This window comes from Colobus angolensis, unplaced genomic scaffold, assembly GCF_000951035.1.
Source record: "Colobus angolensis palliatus isolate OR3802 unplaced genomic scaffold, Cang.pa_1.0 Scaffold227, whole genome shotgun sequence".
NCBI classification, from domain to species: Eukaryota; Metazoa; Chordata; class Mammalia; order Primates; family Cercopithecidae; genus Colobus; species Colobus angolensis.
Window position 1 is genome coordinate 1909612 of NW_012115455.1, and position 19511 is coordinate 1929122.

Below are 19511 nucleotides of genomic sequence, written 5' to 3' on the forward strand. Positions count from 1 at the left end.
TCAGTTTTCCCAGCACCATTTATTAAGTAGGGAATCCTTTCACCATTTCTTGTTTTTTGTCAGGTTTGTCAAAGATCAGATGGTTGTAGATGTGTGGCATTATTTCCGAGGGCTCTATTCTGTTCCATTGGTCTATATCTCTGTTTTGGTATCAGTAGCATGCTGGTTTTTTTTTGTTGTTGTTGTTTGTTTGTTTACTGTAGCCTTGTAGTATAGTTTGAAGTCAGGTAGCGTGACGCTTCCAGCTTTGTTCTTTTGGCTTAGGATTGTCTTGGCAATGCAGGCTCTTTTTTTGGTATCATATGAACTTTAAAGTAGTTTTTCCAATTCTGTGAAGAAAGTCATTGGTAGTTTGATAGGGATAGCATTGAATCTATAAATTACCTTGGGCAGTATGGCCATTTTCACAATGTTGATTCTTCCTACCCATAAGCATAGAATGTTTTTCCATCTCTTTGTGTCCTCTTTTATTTTGCTGAGCAGTGGTTTGTAGTTCTCCTTGAAGAGGTCCTTCACATCCCTTGTAAGTTGGATTCTTAGGTATTTTGTTCTATTTGAAGCCATTGTGAATAGGAGTTCACTCACGATTTGGCTCTCTGTTTGTCTGTTATTGGTGTATAGCAATGCTTGTGATTTTTTGCACATTGATTTTGTATCCTGAGACTTTGCTGAAGTTGCTTATCAGCTTAAGGAGATTTTGGGCTGAGACGATGGGGTTTTCTAAATATTTAATCATGTCATCTTTGACTTCCTCTTTTCCTAATTGAATACATTTATTTCTTTATCTTGCCTGACTGCACTGGCCAGAACTTCCAACACCACATTGAAAAGGAGTGGTGAGAGAGGGCATCCCTGTCTTGTGCCAGTTTTCAAAGGGAATGCTTCCAGTTTTTACCCATTCATTATGATATTAGCTGTGGGTCTGTCATAACCAGCTGTTATTATTTTGAGACACGTCCCATCAATACCTAGTTTATTGAAAGTTTTTAGCATGAAGGGCTGTTGAATTGAGATAATCACGTGGTTTTTGTCTTTGGTTCTGTTTATTTGATGGAGTACGTTTATTGGTTTGCATATGTTGAACCAGCCTTGCATCCCAGTGATGAAGCCAACCTGATTGTTGTGGAAAATCTTTCAGATGTGCTTGCATGATTTGGTTTGCCAGTATTTTGTTGAGGATTTTCACATAGATGTTCATCAGGGATATTGGTCTAAAACTCTCTTTTTTTGTTGTGTCTCTGCCAGGCTTTGGTATCAGCATGATGTTGGCCTCATAAAATGAATTAGGGAGGATTCCCTCTTTTTCTACTGATTGGAATAGTTTCAGAAGGTATGGAACCAGCTCCTCTTCGTACCTCTGGTAGAATTCGGCTGTAAATCCGTCTGGTCCTGGACTTTTTTTGGTTGGTAGGCTGTTAATTATTCCCTCAATTTCAGAACCTGTTATTGGTCTATTCAGGGATTCAACTTCTTCCTTTTTTAGTCTTGGGAGGGTGTATGAGTCCAGGAATTTGTCCATTTCTTCTAGGTTTTCGAGTTTATTTGCATAGAGGTGTTTATGGTATTCTCTGATGGTAGTTTGTGTATCTGTGGGATCGGTGGTGATATCCCCTTTATCATTTTTTATTGCGTCTATTTGTTTCTTCTCTCTTTTCTTCTTTATTAGTCTTGCTAGTAGTCTATCAATTCTGTTGATCTTTTCAAAAAACCAGCTCCTGTATTAATTGATTTTTTGAAGGGTTTTTGTGTCTCTATCTGCTTCAGTTCTGCTCTGATCTTAGTTATTTCTTGCCTTCTGCTAGCATTTGAATGTGTTTGCTCTTGCTTCTCTAGTTCTTTTAATTGTGATGTTAGTGTGTCAATTTTAGGTCTCTCCTGCTTTCTCTTGTGGGCATTTAGTGCTATAAATTTCCCTCTACACACTGCTTTAAATGTGTCACATAGTTTCTGGTATGTTTGGTCTTTGTTCTCATTGGTTTCAAAGAACATCTTTATTTCTGCCTTCATTTCGTTATGTACCCAGTAGTCATTCAGGAGCAGCTCGTTCAGTTTCCATGTAGTTGGGAGGTTTTGAGTGAGCTTCTTAATCCTGAGTTCTAGTTTGATTGCACTGTGGTCTGAGAGATAGTTTGTTATAATTTCTGTTCTTGTACATTTGCTGAGGAGTGTTTTACTTCCAACTATGTGGTCAATTTTGGAATAAGTGTGATGTGGTGCTGAGAAGAATGTATATTCCATTGTTTTGGGGTTGAGAGTTCTGTAGCTGTCTAGTAGGTCTGCTTGGTGCAGAGCTGAGTTCAATTCCTGGATATCCTTGTTAACTTTCTGTCTCATTGATCTATCTAATGTTGACAGTGGGGTGTTAGTGTTCTATTATTTTTATGTGGGAGTGTAAGTCTCTTTTTAGGTCTCTCAGGACTTGCTTTATGAATCTGGGTGCTCCTGTATTGGGTGCATATCTAGGATAGTTAGCTCTTCTTGTTGAATTGATCCTTTTACCATTGTGTAATGGCCTTCTTTGTCTCTTTTTATCTTTGTTGGTAAAAAGTCTGTTTTTTCAGAGTCTAGGATTACAACCCCTGATACTTTTATTTTCCATTTGCTCGGTAGATCTTCCTCCATCCCTTTATTTTGAGCCTATATGTGTCTCTGCACATGAGATGGGTCTTGACTCTTTATCCAATTTGCCAGTCTGTGTCTTTTAATTGGAGCATTTAGCCCATTTACATTTAAGGTTAATATTGTTATGTGTGAATTTGATTCTGTCATTATGATGTTAGCTGGTTATTTTGCTCTTTAGTTGATGCAGTTTCTTCCTAGTATTGATGGTCTTTACAATTTGGCATGTTTTTGCAGTGGCTGGTACTGGTTGTTTCTTTCCATATTTAGTGCTTCCTTTAGGAGCTCTTGTAAGGTAGGCCTGGTGGTGACAAAATCTCTCAGCATTTGCTTGTCTGTAAAGGATTTTGTTTCTCCATCACTTATGAAGCTTAGTTTGGTTGGATATGAAATTATGGGTTTAAAATTCTTTTCTTTAAGAATGTTGAATATTGGCCCCCACTCTCTTCTGGCTCGTAGAGTTTCTGCAGAGTGGTCCACTGTTAGTCTGATGGGCTTCCCTTTGTGGGTAACCCCACTTTTATCTCTGGCTGCCCTTAACTTTTTTTTCCGTCATTTCAACTTTGGTGAATCTGACAATTATGTGTCTTGGAGTTGCTCTTCTCAAGGAGTATCTTTGTGGAGTTCTCTGTATTTCCTGAATTTGAATGTTGGCCTGTCTCGCTAGGTTGGGGAAGTTCTCCCGGATGAAATCCTGAAGCGTGTTTTCCAACTTGGTTCCATTCCCCCTGTCACTTTCAGGTACACCAATCATACGGCGATTTGGTCTTTTCACATAGTCTCATATTTCTTGGAGGTTTTCTTTGTTTCTTTTCACTCGTTTTTCTCTAAACTTCTCTTGTCACTTCATTTCATTAATTTGCTCTTCAATCACTGATACCCTTTCTTCCATTTGATCAAATCAGCTACTGCAGCTTGTGCATGCATCCCATAATTCTTGTGCCATGGTTTTCAGCCCCATCAGGTCATTTAAGGACTTCTCTACACTGTTTATTCTAGTTAGCCATTCGTCTACTTTTCTTCAAGGTTTTTAGCTTCTTTGTGATGGGTTCGAACATCCTCCTTTAGCTTGGAGAAGTTTGTTATTCCCGATCGTCTGAAGCCTTCTTTTCTTGACTAGTCAAAGTCATTCTCCGTTCAGCTTTGTTCTGTTGCTGGTGAGGAGCTGTGTTCCTTTGGAGGAGAAGAGGTGCTCTGATTTTTAGAATTTTCAGCTTTTCTGCTCTGGTTTCTCCCCATCTTTGTGTTTTTATCTACGTTTGGTCTTTGGTGATGGTGATGGACAGATGGGGTTTTGGTGTGGATGTCTTTTTTGTTGGTGTTGATGCTATTCCTTTCTCTTTTTTAGTTTTCCTTCTAACAGTCAGGACCCTCAGCTGCAGGTCTGTTGCAGTTTGCTGGAGGTCCACTCTAGACAGTTTTCATGGGCATCACCAGCAGAGACTTCAGAACAGCAAATGTTGTTGCCTAATCCTTCCTCTGGAGACTTCATCTCAGAGGGGCACCCTGCCTTATGAGGTGTAAGTCACCCCCCTACTGAGAAGTGCCTCCCAGTTTGGTTACTCAGGGATCAGGGACTCACTTGAGTAGGCAGTCTGTCCGTTCTCAGATCTCAAACTGGAAGAAGCTGTTAGACAGGGAGTTTTAAGTCTGCAGAAGTTTCTGCTGTCTTTTGTTCAGCTATGCCCTTCTCCTAGAGATGGAGTCTACAGAGGCAGGCCGACCTCCTTGAGTTGCCATGGGCTCCACCCAGTTCGAGCTTCCTGGCCACTTTGATTACCTACTCAAGCCTCAGCAATGGCGGATGCCCCTCCTCCAGCCTCGCTGCCACCTTTCAGTTGAATCTCAGACTGCTGTGCCAGCAGTGAAGGAGGCTCTGTGGGCCTGGGACACTCCAAGCCAGGGGAAGGATGCAATCTCCTGGTGTGCCATTTGCTAAGGCCTTTGGAAAGCGCAGTATTAGGGTGGGAGTGTCCCGATTTTGCAGGTGCATTCTGTCATGGCTTCCCTTTGCTAGGAAAGGGAATTCCCTGACCCCTTGTGCTTCCCACATGAGGTGATGCCCTGCCCTGCTCCGTGGGCTGCACCCACTTGTCTGGCAAGCCCCAGTGAGATGAACTCGGTACCTCAGTTGGAAATGCAGAAATCACCCATCTTCTGCATCATTCATGCTGGGAGCTGCAGACTGGAGCTGTTCCTATTCGGCCATCTTGGTGCCACTGGTGTGGACATTCTTTTGGTTGATGTTGATACTATTCATTTCTGTTTGCTACTTTCCTATTAACAGTCAGGCCTGTCTGCTGTTGGTCTGTTGAAGTTTGCTGGAGGTCTATTCCAGACCCTGTTTGCCTGGGTATCACCAGAGGAGGCTGTAGAATAGCAAAGATTACTGCCTGTTCCTTCCTCTCAAAGCTTCATCTCAGAGGGGCACCCACCAGATGCCAGTCAGAACTCTCCTGTATGAGGTGTCTGTCAATTGCTGCTGGGAGGTGCCGCCCAGTCAGGAGACATGGAAGTCAGGGACCCACCTGAGCAGGCAGTCTGTCCCTTAGCAGTGCTTGAGCACTGTGCTAGGAGATCTGCTGCTCTCTTCAGAGCTGGCAGGCAGGAATATTTAAGTCTGCTGAATCTATGTCCACAGCCATCCCTTCCCCCAGGTCCTCTGTCCCAGGGAGATGGGAGTTTTATCTATAGTCCCCTGACTGGGGCTGCTGCCTTTCTTTCAGAGATGCCCTGCCCAGAGAGGAGGAATCTAGAGAGGCAGTCTGGCTACAGTGGCTTTGTCAAACTGTGGTGGGCTCTGATCAGTTAGAACTTCCGGGCAGCTTTGTTTATGCTGTGAGGGAAAACTGCCTACTCACGACTCAGTAATGGCAGATGACCCTCCCCACACCAAGCTGGAGCATCCCAGGTTGACTTCAGAATGCTGCGCTGGCAGCCAGAATTTCAAGCCAGTGGATCTTAGCTTGCTGGGCTCCGTGTGGGTGGGATCTACTGTGCTAGATCACTTGACTCCCTAGCTTCAGCCTCCTTTCCAGGGGGAGCGAATGGTTCTGTCTCGCTGGCATTCCAGGCACCACTGGGGTATGAAATGAAACTCCTGCAGCTAGCTCGGTGTCTGCCCAAATGGTCGCCCAGTTTTGTGCTTGAAACCCAGGGCCCTGGTGGCATAGGCACAGGAGGGAATCTCCTGATCTGCAGGTTGCAAAGACCATGGGAAAAGCACATTATCTGGGCCAGAATGCACCATTCCTCACAACACAGTCCCTCACGGCTTCCCTTTGTCAGTGGAGGGAGTTCCCTGACCCTTTGCACTTCCTAGGGAGGTGACTCTCCACCCTGCTTGTGCTCACCCTCCAGGGGCTGCACCTACTGTCTAACCAGTCCCAGTGAGATGAGCCAGGTATCTCAGTTGGAAATGCATAAATCACCCACCTTCTGCATTGATTTTGCTGGGAGCTGCAGACCAGAACTCTTCCTATTTTGCCATCTTGCCAGCTGTGAGGAGGCTATTATCTTAAGATAATTAACATAGGAACAGAAAACCAAATACTGCATGTTCTCACTTGTAAGTGGGAGCTGAACATTGAGTATACATGGACATAAAGAAGGAAACAAGAGACACCAGGGCCTACTTGAGGGTGGAAAGTGAGAGGAGGGAGAGTATCAAAAAAGTACATATTTGGTGCTCTGCTTGTTACCTGAGTGACAATATAATTTGTGCACCAAACCTCATGATACATAATTTATCTATGTAATATACCTGCATATGTACCCAACTGAACCTAAAATAAAAGTTACAAAAAAAGAAAAACCTAACTTTTATAATTCTGTTTCTCTAGAACTACTTTTGATACCAAAATCTGTGTGACGGTTCTCCAGAGAAAGAAATCCAGTAGAATATAAAAAATATGTAAGGAGATTGGTTCTTGTGATTGTTGAGGCTGAGAAGTCTCAACATTTGCAATATAAAAGTCTGAGAAGTAGGAGAGACAATGGTGTAAGTTCCAGTTCAAGTCAGAATGCAAGAGAAGATCTATGCAGAGAAAGAGTAAGAGAGAGAGAGAGAGAGAGAGAGAGAGAGAGAGAGAGAGAGTCTGTGAGGTCATTCTTTTTTTTTTTTTTCTTGAGAATCCTAAATAATACAATTAGATTATCCAATAAAGATTTTTGGTTGCACACAGAAGCTCCAACACTACTACCTTCATAGACAATGCTGCTGGAAGTGGAGTTGACATCACCAAAAAGTTAAATGAAAACGTGTTCTTTTTTTTGAAGTTAACTAAGTGATTATCTTACATAAATGGTGAAAATTCTGCTTTCAAATTTGTTTTGAATGCAATCCAATGAACACATAATTGACCTGTCATTGTCACTGGCTCTAACATGATCAATTTCTCTCAGAAGTCACATTTATTTTTTCTTTACTTATTACTCTTTTAGTCAGCACTACATCCAAAGCAGAACATCTAGTAGTTTTTCTAAATTTTGTAATACTTTTTTAAAAACAAAAGTGAGTAGTTCTCTCAGAAATGTTCTGGGTTTTTTTTCTAGTTTTCTCACCATGCCAAAAAGAAGAAAACATTTTGAGAGATTAAATAATGTATCCAAAGACACAGGTTTTCAGAGTTTAAATAAGGTGGATATGAGATTTTAACCCAAGATTGTAATGAAAATTCTATGTTTTTTACAAATCCATCAAGGAATTTGAGTAAGGCCTCTTTAAGACTGAACTATAAAAATAAATGTAATTGAAATAATTGGAAACTTTATTTTAAAAAGGGTTTATGCCATTCACAATTGTGCCATATTTCATGCTGTTTGGGCAATGCTGTAATTTAATGCTCAGTGTAAAATTTATCCAGTGACATAATATCTACAAATGTAACAAAAATAGAAATAATAGTATTGTTAATGGAACTCACATTCTGTCTGAGGATAATGATAATAAGAGCTAAATTTTTAGAGCACTTACTCTGCTAGACTGTATTCTGTGCACTTTAAAAAGGTAACTTTCAAAATAACCCTATGTTGTAGAAGCTATAATCATTTCTATTTTATAGGTGAGGAAATTATGACACAAATTCATCCAGAGAATGATGCAATAACCAAGCCACAGCGACCACTGCATATATTCTGTATATGTGCATTTTTGCTGCATGTAAGCATGTATGTAGATATATAAGGTGTGGGATAATATAGTGGTCAAAAAGAGGACTACTAAAACAGATGTCTGAGTTTACACTTTAAATTTTGACTCTTCTTCCTTACTAGCTGTGAGGATTTAGACAGGTTACTTACCTTTCTGTGCCCTAATTTCTTCATCTATAAAATTGCAATAATAACAGTGTCTATTTCCAGAATTGCTGCAAAAATTAAATGTATCTGTGGAATACACAGAAGAGTACCCATAGTAGTAGATGAATAAATATTATCTGTTACTATTGTGTGTGTTCATATATATGTGTCTTAGGTAGAAAAAATTGGTAGTCAAAATTAAATTGTTTATAAAAACAAATGTAGTGCATGTGAAATTTGGTTAAACTCAGGTATAGAAAAGAATCTCTAAAAATGTTTGTAGGACAATTAGGAAAATTGCTATATGGACTGGATATTAGATTACATAAGAGATTTATTTATTTATTTTGTTTTATGAGATAATGTGGTTATGTAGGAGAATATCTTTATTCTTAAAAATTTATGCTGAATTATTTAGAGGTAAATTGTTATAAAGTCTGCAACATACTTTCAAATGTTGGGGCAAACAATATAAGACAGTGTATGGATGCGTATGTAATGATTAATTTTATGTCAATTTGACTGAGCTAAAAGATACCCAGATAGCTGGTAAAACATTATTTCTGGGTGTGTCTGTGAGAGTTATTCAGAAAAAACTTAGTATTTGTATAAGTACACTGAATCAAGAAGATTCTTTTTTGTTGTTGTTAATGTTGATGACCATTATTCAGTCCATTGAGGCCCAATTTGGTTGTTTTGATTTCCTTTTCTTAAAAGGTTCATTGTGTACCAAAAGTTGCTTACAACCTACAAGCTTCAAAAGTGGATGCCACATTAGGATTAGATGTGGGCATCATGAATCCTTCATGTCTCCTGGAAAGAGACCAATATCAAGCTTGGACGTCCTTTGGATGGCATTGCAGACCTCATTGCTTAATAAGCCATTACGGTTTTAATCCTCATCCCACTATCAGTTGGATTTTCTGGCACTCTTCTTGCATTGAGTCTCATGATACTGAACACAGCTCTGTGGTGTAGCCTGCTGAAGAATTGAAGGAAGATGTCTAAGGGAGGACATGATGTAATCACTGCATACAGTTGCGAAAAGAGACATCTCTTCTGCAGCACTCGGCTACCTCACTCCTCTACTCCTACCAGTGCCTATAGCTGGACCTACGTTCTCAAAAGTGTAGATTTGCAAACAAGCAATTGAGTTGGGCTTTTGGAGGACACACCATAGGAGAGAATCCAGGGTTTCTTAGCTGGTTTTCTTTTCAGGCAAGCATCCGGAGGGGCCTGTATGCAGGAGGTTTCATTTTTCCAGTTTGCCAGTAGAAATGGGAAGGTTTGATATTTCAGTCCTTTACAAGACTTTAGAACAAATCTGTGTAATTACACAAGCTGAATCTTTATCTTGCCTAACATTCTAGGAATCTTCACCCCTCCAGAGTAAGTTTCCAGATAGCTGATTTTATTCTAGGTCCTTCAAAGTTTTATGTGACATATTCCTCTTTCCCACTGTTACTGATTTCCAAATAGCTGTCAGCAAGTTGTCCTTCCCATTTCCTATTCTCCACTTGTTTGGTGGCAAAGTTCATAGAAATTAGGAACTTGTAAGATGCTTCGAAAACACTGTCATAAAGGCGCTGCTAAAATAATTCACATGAAGAGTGGTCAGCTGGAAGGAAGTCTCTTAAGGATGATACACTGATTTTAGAAAAACACGCTTAGAGAACACTTGAAATGGATTGGGTGTCAACCCAGTGAACACAATGTTTTGATTTAATTTCCCTTGGCGATGTAAATGAAAAAGGAGGGGTCATTTCACAATTTCCTGCTGCCGAGAATCTTAACAACATATATGAAAACAGTTTATTTACTCTTTGGTGCCATGGATCAATGTCAGGGTGGTTAGCTCTAAACTAAGCCATCACCTCCAATTTGTACAACAGTATTGACACATAAGGTTACACTCATTACTGATCAAGTGTTCTATGTTAAAAATTGCATTTCAAAAAGGATGAGTTTGCGTCCTTTGTAGGGACATGGATACAGCTGGAAACCATCATTCTTAGCAAACTATCACAAGAAGAGAAAACCAAACACCGCATGTTCTCACTCATAGGTGGGAACTGAACAATGAGATCACTTGGACTCGGGAAGGGGAACATCACACACTGGGCTTATCATGGGGAGGGGGGAGGGGGGAGGGATTGCATTGGGGAGTTATACCTGATATAAATGATGAATTGATGGGTGCTGACGAGTTGATGGGTGCAGCACACCAACATTGCACAAGTATACATATGTAACAAACCTGCACGTTATGCACATGTACCCTAGAACTTAAAGTATAATAAATAAATAAATAAAAAAAAAAAAAAAAAAAAATTGCATTTAATTTCTAAGGATTAGAAAAGACAAAACAAATTGGTGATAACATTTCGCTCTTGAGAATACTCAGTGCAACTGGTTGTGTAAGCATTTACACTGTCATGCTCCTTAAGCCTATTTTTACTTGTAGAAGTGTTGCTCTATTTATCTTTCCCAATGTATAGTATTTTTTAAAAAAATTATTTTTCTTGAGGGTGGGGTAAAATACCTGCCATTTAAGAAAATGTGTAGAAAATTTAAAAACCCAAGAAATAGGGAAAAATCAATGCACAATAATTAGACTGGTTAGTCCCAGTACCACACTGAAGTGGGCTCAGTGATTTTCAGAGTGAAGAAGCCTTAATTTTTGCACAGTCCCTCATGCTCCCACAAAAAACCAGCAATGGAAATGCTTGAGTTATTTTTACCTGATCAAGGGGACTCAGGAGTCAAACAAGGAAAACTGTTGAGTCCCATGAGGAATGAGCACTGTGAGTATCCGTCCTGAATGGGGCATAGTGAGGAAGTGGTCTGGAAGTGTATGGTCATTGTCACTACATGAAAATATGTGGCAGGTGGCTCTCAGGAAAAATACCAAGTCTGAATTATCCATGTGGCAGCTTTGCATAGGAAGATGAATGCTTCAAACTGGAACTGAATTGCCTTCCACTTGCTTGACACAAGCAATGATGAGGGTGATCCATACATGCAGTGTGAGTGATAGGCTTAAAGATAAGTAAATGTTTTCTGCTGGGTGTTTCCTTTATCCCTGGGCTGTAAATTAATACAATAACAAAATATCACTACACACTTATTAGGATGGCAAAAATCCAAATACTCCAATTTCAGGTGAGGATGTGTAGCAACAGGAACTCTCATTCACTGTTAATGGGAATACAAAATGGTACAGCCACTCTGGAAGACAGTTTGGCAGTTTCTTAAAAATTTAAAAATATTCTTATAATAGGACCCAGGAATCATTCTCCTTAGTATTTACTCAAATAAGGTGAAAATTTATGGCTACAACATAACATGCACACAGATGTTTATAGCAGCTTTACTCATAGCTGCCAAAACTTGGAAGCAACCAATAGGCCCTTCAGTAAGTGAATGGATAAATAAACTGTGGTACATCTAGACATATTATTCTTTATTGAAAAGGAGCTACACAATCATGAAAAGACATGAAGAAAACATAAATACATGATTATTAGTGAAATAAACTACTCTGAAGAGACTACATTCTGTATTATTTCAACTATATGAAATTCTGGAAGACAAAACTATGGTTACAGTAAGATCATTGGTTGCCAGGGGTTAGGGGACAGGTAGGGATGAAGAGGCAGAACACACGGGTCAGTTCAGGGCACTGAAGCTGTGTAATATTTTAATGATGGATACATGTAATTATACATTTGTTAAAACCCATAGAATGTATGACACCTAGTGTTAACCTTAATATAATCTTTGGATTTGGGGCAATGCTGTGTCAGTGTAGGCGCATTGATTTTAACAAATATATCACTCTGGTGTGGTATGTTGATAGCAGGGGAGGCTGGGTGTGTGAGGGAAAAGGGACACGTGAGAACATACATGTATATCTGTACTTTGTGCTCGATTTGGCTGTGAACCTACAACTGCTCTGAAAATGCCACAAAGCTTGCTGTTCTAACTGAAATTCAGCCATATTCTCTCTGCGTGTTGTTGCCAGACTGGATAATTTTCAAGGTTTTGAAAATATTAATTCTAACATTTTTTCCATCTGTTCTTTTAAAAAAAAATTGTTTTGGAAGTCTTTACTCCAGCAGTTTTACTGACTTCACTCTGGATATTTCACATGATCTAAGAAAAGAAAGCCATTAGCAGAATTCACTGTTAATATTTTCATGGAGGGATTTACTCAGTACAGCCCATGGAAGATAATCACATTAGGATATACACATGTATGAGCTGAATAAAATGATGGGGTCGAAGTGGTAGTGGTGCTAGGATGCACAGTCAAATGCACGGGGAACCTGAGTCCTTGGAAAAGTGTAAACAATGCCACACTTAGCAATTTCCCTAAGGGTTTCCCCACTGGGGCTGTTCAAAGTTACTTCATTTAGGCACTGGAATGGGTGAAGAAAATCACTTCTTCAGAGATAGTGGTCACTGAGTGAGTTTTGAAAAAAAGCATTTTTTTTTTTTTCAGAGGCAAAGATTGTTCACGTGAGGTGAACTAAAGGAGTTGAGTCTTTTTTAGAATCTACCCAGGCATTAGAAACCTATAAGAATATGATAATTATCTTCCTAGGACACTACTCTCAGAAGACTCATTTTCTGAAACTTTTCTATAATGTTAGTTGAAAATTTCTCTCAATTCAAATTGAAGTCCTTGTCTTATTACCATCTTATGTGCATAGAAAAGTGAACAGTTTTACTAAATATTTTAGCTATAACCTGACAATTTTCTTGTATATCAATTTTTTCAGTTTCCCTTTGAAACTGGGAATGTTATTTTCCTTCATTGCATGTATATTAAGTACTTGCCACACCCATGAATGCTTGCTTGTGGATGTGGGGGAAAAGAGTCTCTCTCTACTACAGTGTTGAGAAATGGTGGGATTCATTTCCTATGTATATGCATACTCTAAAGATGACTCAATGTGTTGTTTTAATCTTGTTATTTTAATGTTGTAATTCTTTGCATGGCAACTAACTGTTGAGTTCAGAAATTAAAATTCTGTAATAACACAGGATAAAGAGAGGAATATAGCAGCAACTGAGGGGGCAACATTTTATATAATAGAACTTAATGTGAGGAATGATGGGGAATAGTATGCTTCTCTTCATCTTTTATGTCTTTAAACAAAATTTTATTTTTAAACATGTGTAAAGATTGTTCACTTTTATTTATTATTTATTTTGTTTTGAGACAAAGTCTCGCTCTGTCCCCCAGGCTGGAGTGCAGTGGCGGGATCTGGGCTCACTGCAAGCTCCGCCTCCTGGGTTCACGCCATTCTCCTGCCTCAGCCTCCCGAGTGGTTGGGACTACAGGCGCCCGCCACCACATCCAGCTAATTTTTTGTAATTTTTTTTAGTAGAGACGGGGTTTCACCGTGTTAGCCAAGATGGTCTCAATCTCCTGACGTCGTGATCCGCCCGTCTCGGCCTCCCAAAGTGCTGGGATTACAGGTGTGAGCCAACGCGCCTGGCCGATTGTTCACATTTTTTAAAAAAGTGTGCCTTTGAAGACATGGTGCAAGTAGATAATTTTAGACAATCCTAATAGAGACCATACCCACTTCGGGCAGAAAAGAGAATATAATTATAGGAATAGTGTGCCTCTACTTTGTTTTGACACTGGAAATAATGTGGAGGAAGGGAAAAGTGCAGCAATCACCTAGTCCAATCAGAAATTAGGTAATACACAAGTAACTTAGTGGGATCATTGTCATAGTTTTCAAAATAAACAAATCTCTTATCTACTAATGCTCAATAACAAAATTACGTTACAGTACTTGATAAAATATACTACATAAGTAAACGGTGGTTAAAAAATATTACCCAGGATTTCATTGGCAGGATACAAACAAAACATCATTGGACAAACACAGGGATATTTTTGGCTTGCATTTGTTATTTCCCACAATTTATTACTAAATTTAAAGTTGGCTATTTTTATGTAAATGTGGACAGTATCTGTGCTTTCTGGTAAAGTTTGAAGTGCCAGACAAGGCACAACTTACCCTTGCCTATTAAAGGATACACCATCTTGATAGTGTTGGTGGATCATTTGGGCTATTATAATCATATCTTTCACTTCAAGCCTCAGTCATCTGGTAATTTACATTATGTAGAGAAAATGCACCATTTTCAGTGTAAGAGTATTTACACTAAAGACTGGGGCCTGTCAGGGGGAAGGGGGCAAGCTGAGGGAGAGCATTAGGACAAATACCTAATGCATGCAGGGCTTAAAACCTGGATGACGGGTTGATAGGTGCAGCAAACCACCATGGCACATGTACACCCATGTAACAAACCTGCATGTTCTGCACATGTATCCCAGAACTTAAAAAAAAAAAAAAGACATGTTGCTCCATATTTCACATAAGATAATCTTCTGTAGAGTTGCTAGGCTATTGCTGAAGCTGTTTAAATTTCAAGAAAGCTATATTGAGCGTTGTGCTATCTTCACAATTTCTTTTTCCATAGTTCTTTATTCTTCTAATAAAGCCTCTATTCAAATCTATGTTTTCACTAGAGTGATCACTTATGATAACTGCTTGGATATGTGCTCAGCACATACAGACCTGACTGGATACACTATCTGGCTCTGCTAAATGTGTGATACTAATGTGTGTAGGTGGTGGAGTCAATGCTAAGTAATAACATTTTGACAGATTTCCCTTAATGATGTTGTTATTTATTTCACCACCAATTATGTTTTTATCCAACATACTGTAGGTAACAATTATTTGAGAGGGAGAATAAGTTATGTAAACTTTACCAAGGTAAAATCAAATGAAGTTTGGGAAATGAATGAATACAAATCATTTGTATGATGAAGCTATGGGTGAAGAAGATCATTTCTTCAGAGATAGTGGTCACTGAGTGAGTTTTGAAAAAATGCATTTTTTTTTTTTTTTTAAAGGCAAGGGTTGTTCACATGAGGTGAACTAAAGGAGTTTGGGTCTTTTTTAGAATCTACCTGGGCATTAGAAATCTACAAGAATATGACAATTATCTTAAGCTACGTGGATGGTGTTATTTTTTGGTACATGGTGAAAGTAAATTATATAGAGCCATAATATACTGAAGATCAGTCTCTTCGCATGCTCCATGTTTACAACTACTAATGAAATCACTGGGGATTCTGTGAAAATTCCAGGGTAAATTTTCTTTGCACGTACTATTCTGAACACACTGTGGGCAATTTGGTGATGTTTGAAATAATAGGCATTTACCCATTTTGGAGGTGGCGCATTGCTGTATATTTTGCGGTTATTTTATTTTAAAAATCATTTTTATCTAATAACAGAGTTTCTACAGGGTTTTTTTCTTATAGTGTACAAAAGCACAAGACAAAACAGGTATAAAAACTATTAGATAAATAATAAAGAGTACAGTTACACTTATTACAGTTATTATAATCTATTTAAAAATAATTTTCACCAAAAAGACCTCACACTGCTCTTATAACAATAATTATTTTGTTAACAGTAAAATACATTTTCCAAAATAGTAGCTACACATCTCAGAACTATGTAATGAATAATAACATGGTAAGAAACCGTTCTGATTTAACAAACAGTCAACATGAAAGCAAAGACTGACATTTAACTCACCATTGGAAATTTCAGTCATCTCTTAGATGCCCCACTACTAAAATACTGCTCAAAATTTTCATTTACAGAAACACAGTAAGTTTTTCAGAACACTTACATATTTTTGCACTAAAAAACTAGAACTGGTGATATAAACTAGAAGGCTAAAAAGTATCCAAAATTTTTATAAATCTATATTTATATTCACAATTTTCCTAAAATGTTGAATTAAACTGTACTTCTTAATAGTGTAGGAAATCATCTCAGCAATTTCTCTAGGTTCTGGGTAAATACATTTAGATGTTTGTTTCATTTCCCACTCAGTGACTATAATTCCTTTCACTAATATTTTCTTAAATGCTAAACAATTGAATTTGAATTAACTGAAACTTCAGACACAACTTTAAGATAAATACCTATGGACCTAATTTATGGGTTTAGATTTGAAGTCAGACCTTCTTCTCCCTTTATTCTTTATCAGATGAATTGTTTTACACATCGTGAAATAGTATTGTAGGACTTGTGCCATATGTAATAGTTATTTTTGGTCTGCTTCATATGGGAAAACACAGTTATTCAATGATTTGGATCATAAATAACTTAGGTATTTGTTTCATTGTTTATTACACAGTGACATGTCACTGATGTGAATTATCTGGATAAGTGTCTTAATTCTTTTTAATTTTCTGTTTTGTAGGTTGAGACATTAACTCTATGCCCAGAAGAACTTTAAAAAATGTTGTATTATGGCACACCAAGAGGATGCAAAAATATTCAGAATGGGGGAACTCTACAGAGCAGACGGTCAGTCTCCTCCCAAAACAAATGGCGCAACAGAAATGGCGGAAGCAGGGCAACAAAACTACTGACAAGATTGCAAGAAGCTTGAGAGACACATAAACCAAAGGCAATGTGTGGCCCTTGCTGGATCCTGATTTGTACAAACTCAATGGTGAAATTACATTCCTGAGACCTTTTGGGGAAATCTGAACAATGATTGAGGTATAAGGTGATATAACGGTATTCATAATTTTCTTTGATGTGATAATGGTAAAATGCTTATTTTTCTTTTAAACTTTATCAGTTGGAGATACGTGGCTGATAAATTTACAGTGAAATTACATAATGTCTGAAATTTACTTTAAAATACTTCAGAGGGGAAAGAAGCATGCAAATGAGTGTGTGTGTAAGAGCTGGGATAGGTAAAACAGAACTGGCAAATATCAACAACCTGAGCAGAGGCATGGGTACAGGAGAAGGCTCATTCTGTAATTTTGTGCATGTTTAAACATATCCACAATAAAAATTTCCTAAAAAAAATTGTAGTTGCTTATTACTTTCAAACTAGAAGGAAAAGTTACTAACACTGATTTCACTCAATCTAAACAGAGACTATGTGAGATTAAACAATTAGCCAAGAGCCGCTAAAGAGAGTGTTACTTTTCAATTTAGTCTAGTGGCAGTGTATGGATATAAAGTGAATGTGGTTTCCAGAGATATACGGGATTTGTTTTAAAAATACTGGAACTTTTTATTTAAAGATCAAATCAGAGTTTGTTATGTCAACCTATAGTTTAGTGTCAGCCATCTATAAATCAAACAACTAAACTGTGTCAAAGAACTTAAAAGCAAATTGAAAACATATTCATATAACAATATCATCCAATTACATGAGTTGAGATCTGGAAAATGCAGATAATCCATTGGGTTATTTCCAATCTTTATTAAAATATATTTAAGTTTTTTGAATAAAATACATAGAATATATTGAACTTTATTCAGTAAATAGATATTGCATTATAATTTATGAAGGTGAATCATCTAGGAAAAGTTTTACATTGTAATGCACTAGTCTATAGGAACTTAAAATCTATAGGAATTTAAAATGTATAAGTTTGTATGATTTGACATAATTTTATGTATGAAATCTAAGTTGACATGTGGCTTTCATTTCTTAAAAGTTTAAATGTTTTTACTTATGATTTTTATATATTCAAATCTAAACTGAAATGCGACTTATCTTTTAAAAATTCCCAGGAATTACACAGTATCATGTAATGATGCTTAAAATAATTTTAACTACTTCTTACTAAAGAAAGGTATTTTATAATTTATACCAGTCTGAACTCTAAATGATACAGTAAGCCAATTAAGTAATTTCTTCACATTTAGCTGCCTAGAATTCCTGGGTTCTGCAAGAACTGAGAAGTGAATTTTTACCTCTGAATCATGGCTTCTGAATTAAAGTGTTGTTAGTGTATGTAGTTAAGGGAAATCTTGAAATACTAGAGCTCCTAAAATTGGACTCTCTATGATGCACACATGGAAGTTTTCTCTTCTAGAACGGGACCATCCACAAACACAATTCTACCTGACTAATAATCATGACATTTCCAGACTCTCCCTCACTAGTAATTAAACTTGGCATAGTATCATTTTGTCTTTCAGTAATATAAACAGCAACGAATTGCCCCCAGATGTCATTTTTTTGCATCTTATCATTGTGAGCACTCTTATCATTTCACAAAATGAAGAAAATAAGGAAGCAAAACTGGAGGAATTTAAAACTTGGTCCTCAGGAAAATGGAATACATGCTCCCTTTTTGGAAACTGTCAGGATTACCAGAATTTATATATCTCTTCTATAGAGGTACTTTCCCTAACTTAGTAAATAGTTGCTGAATTTCATAGAAATCTATTCACAGCATATTGAATATAGTCCTCCACATTTTGAAATCAGATAACTTTCCTGGCATGGTTTCTGTTTTGGTACATATATTATTTATCTAGAAGAAAACAATGCCTTTTACTTGAAATATGTATTTAGGTGCTTTTAAAGAAAGTCTATTTTTAACCTTAAAACTGCTAAAATTTACACTTTTTACTTGCTGACATTATTAAAATGCATTTTACCTGATAGCAAATCTTGCAATAAGACAATAATTATTTGAAGTTCACTGCCTTAATAACCATTGATTTTTGAAGGCATTTAATTCCCAATGTCCAAAACTACCTTATAAAACTCTCAAAACCATAAAGAAAATAATTTATGTAGAAATCTTTTGTGTTCAAAAAGGTTACATGTGAAGCTTAGAGAAAATTATTTACAATTCTGTTTGTTCAAATATCTGCAAACATATGTTTGTGTTGAATCTTTAATTTTACTGGGGAGAAGTGAACATTTGTAATAACTTTTAAAACAGAAATACATAAATGCAATGGCTAATATCAATTTTTATTTTAAAAATATTGGAAGTGACTACTACACATAATGGAAGAATGTCCTTTTTAACTCTGATTTTACAAGTTAAAAATATGACAATGCCTGTATTATTTTTCCTTTTGGGATTAAAGTCACCCGTTATATAGACAAGTTTTATTTATGTTGTCCTCCTATAATAAAAGTGACATTACTGAATAGAATATTAGTGTGAACACTCATACTATTTCTACTGTCATTTTCATGAAGACCAACCTCCCCCACTGATATTGGAGTTATACAAATACTAAAACAATAATTCAATCCCATGTTTCTGGGTTCTCTTAGTTGAGCCAAAGGACCAGGTGTGACTGAACCATGTCTATTCATAACATAAGGTGAACTGCTTATTAGCATTTTAGAGAATGGTTCAAATTCTACCATCTAAAATATGTAACACGTGAATTGTCAAAAAAAATTACCATGATATTACTTGGGTTGGGTTATTTTATTTTACTCATCAATTTTAATTTGGAAATTAAGAAGAAAAATTTTTTCAAAGAGGGCCCTCTGAAGACATTTCTTTCTTAGAAAGGTCATTTTATGCATTTACAGGGGCTATTTTGCTCTGAGCTACTAAAATGTATATCTATATGATACTATTTTTCTAGGACAGGGAGGCTTGGTTTATTTGAAGGGTCATAAAAAACACACACACATAAAATTCAGCTGCTCATCTATTGTCTATCTTTTGCTCTTTCAAGAGTTATATATAG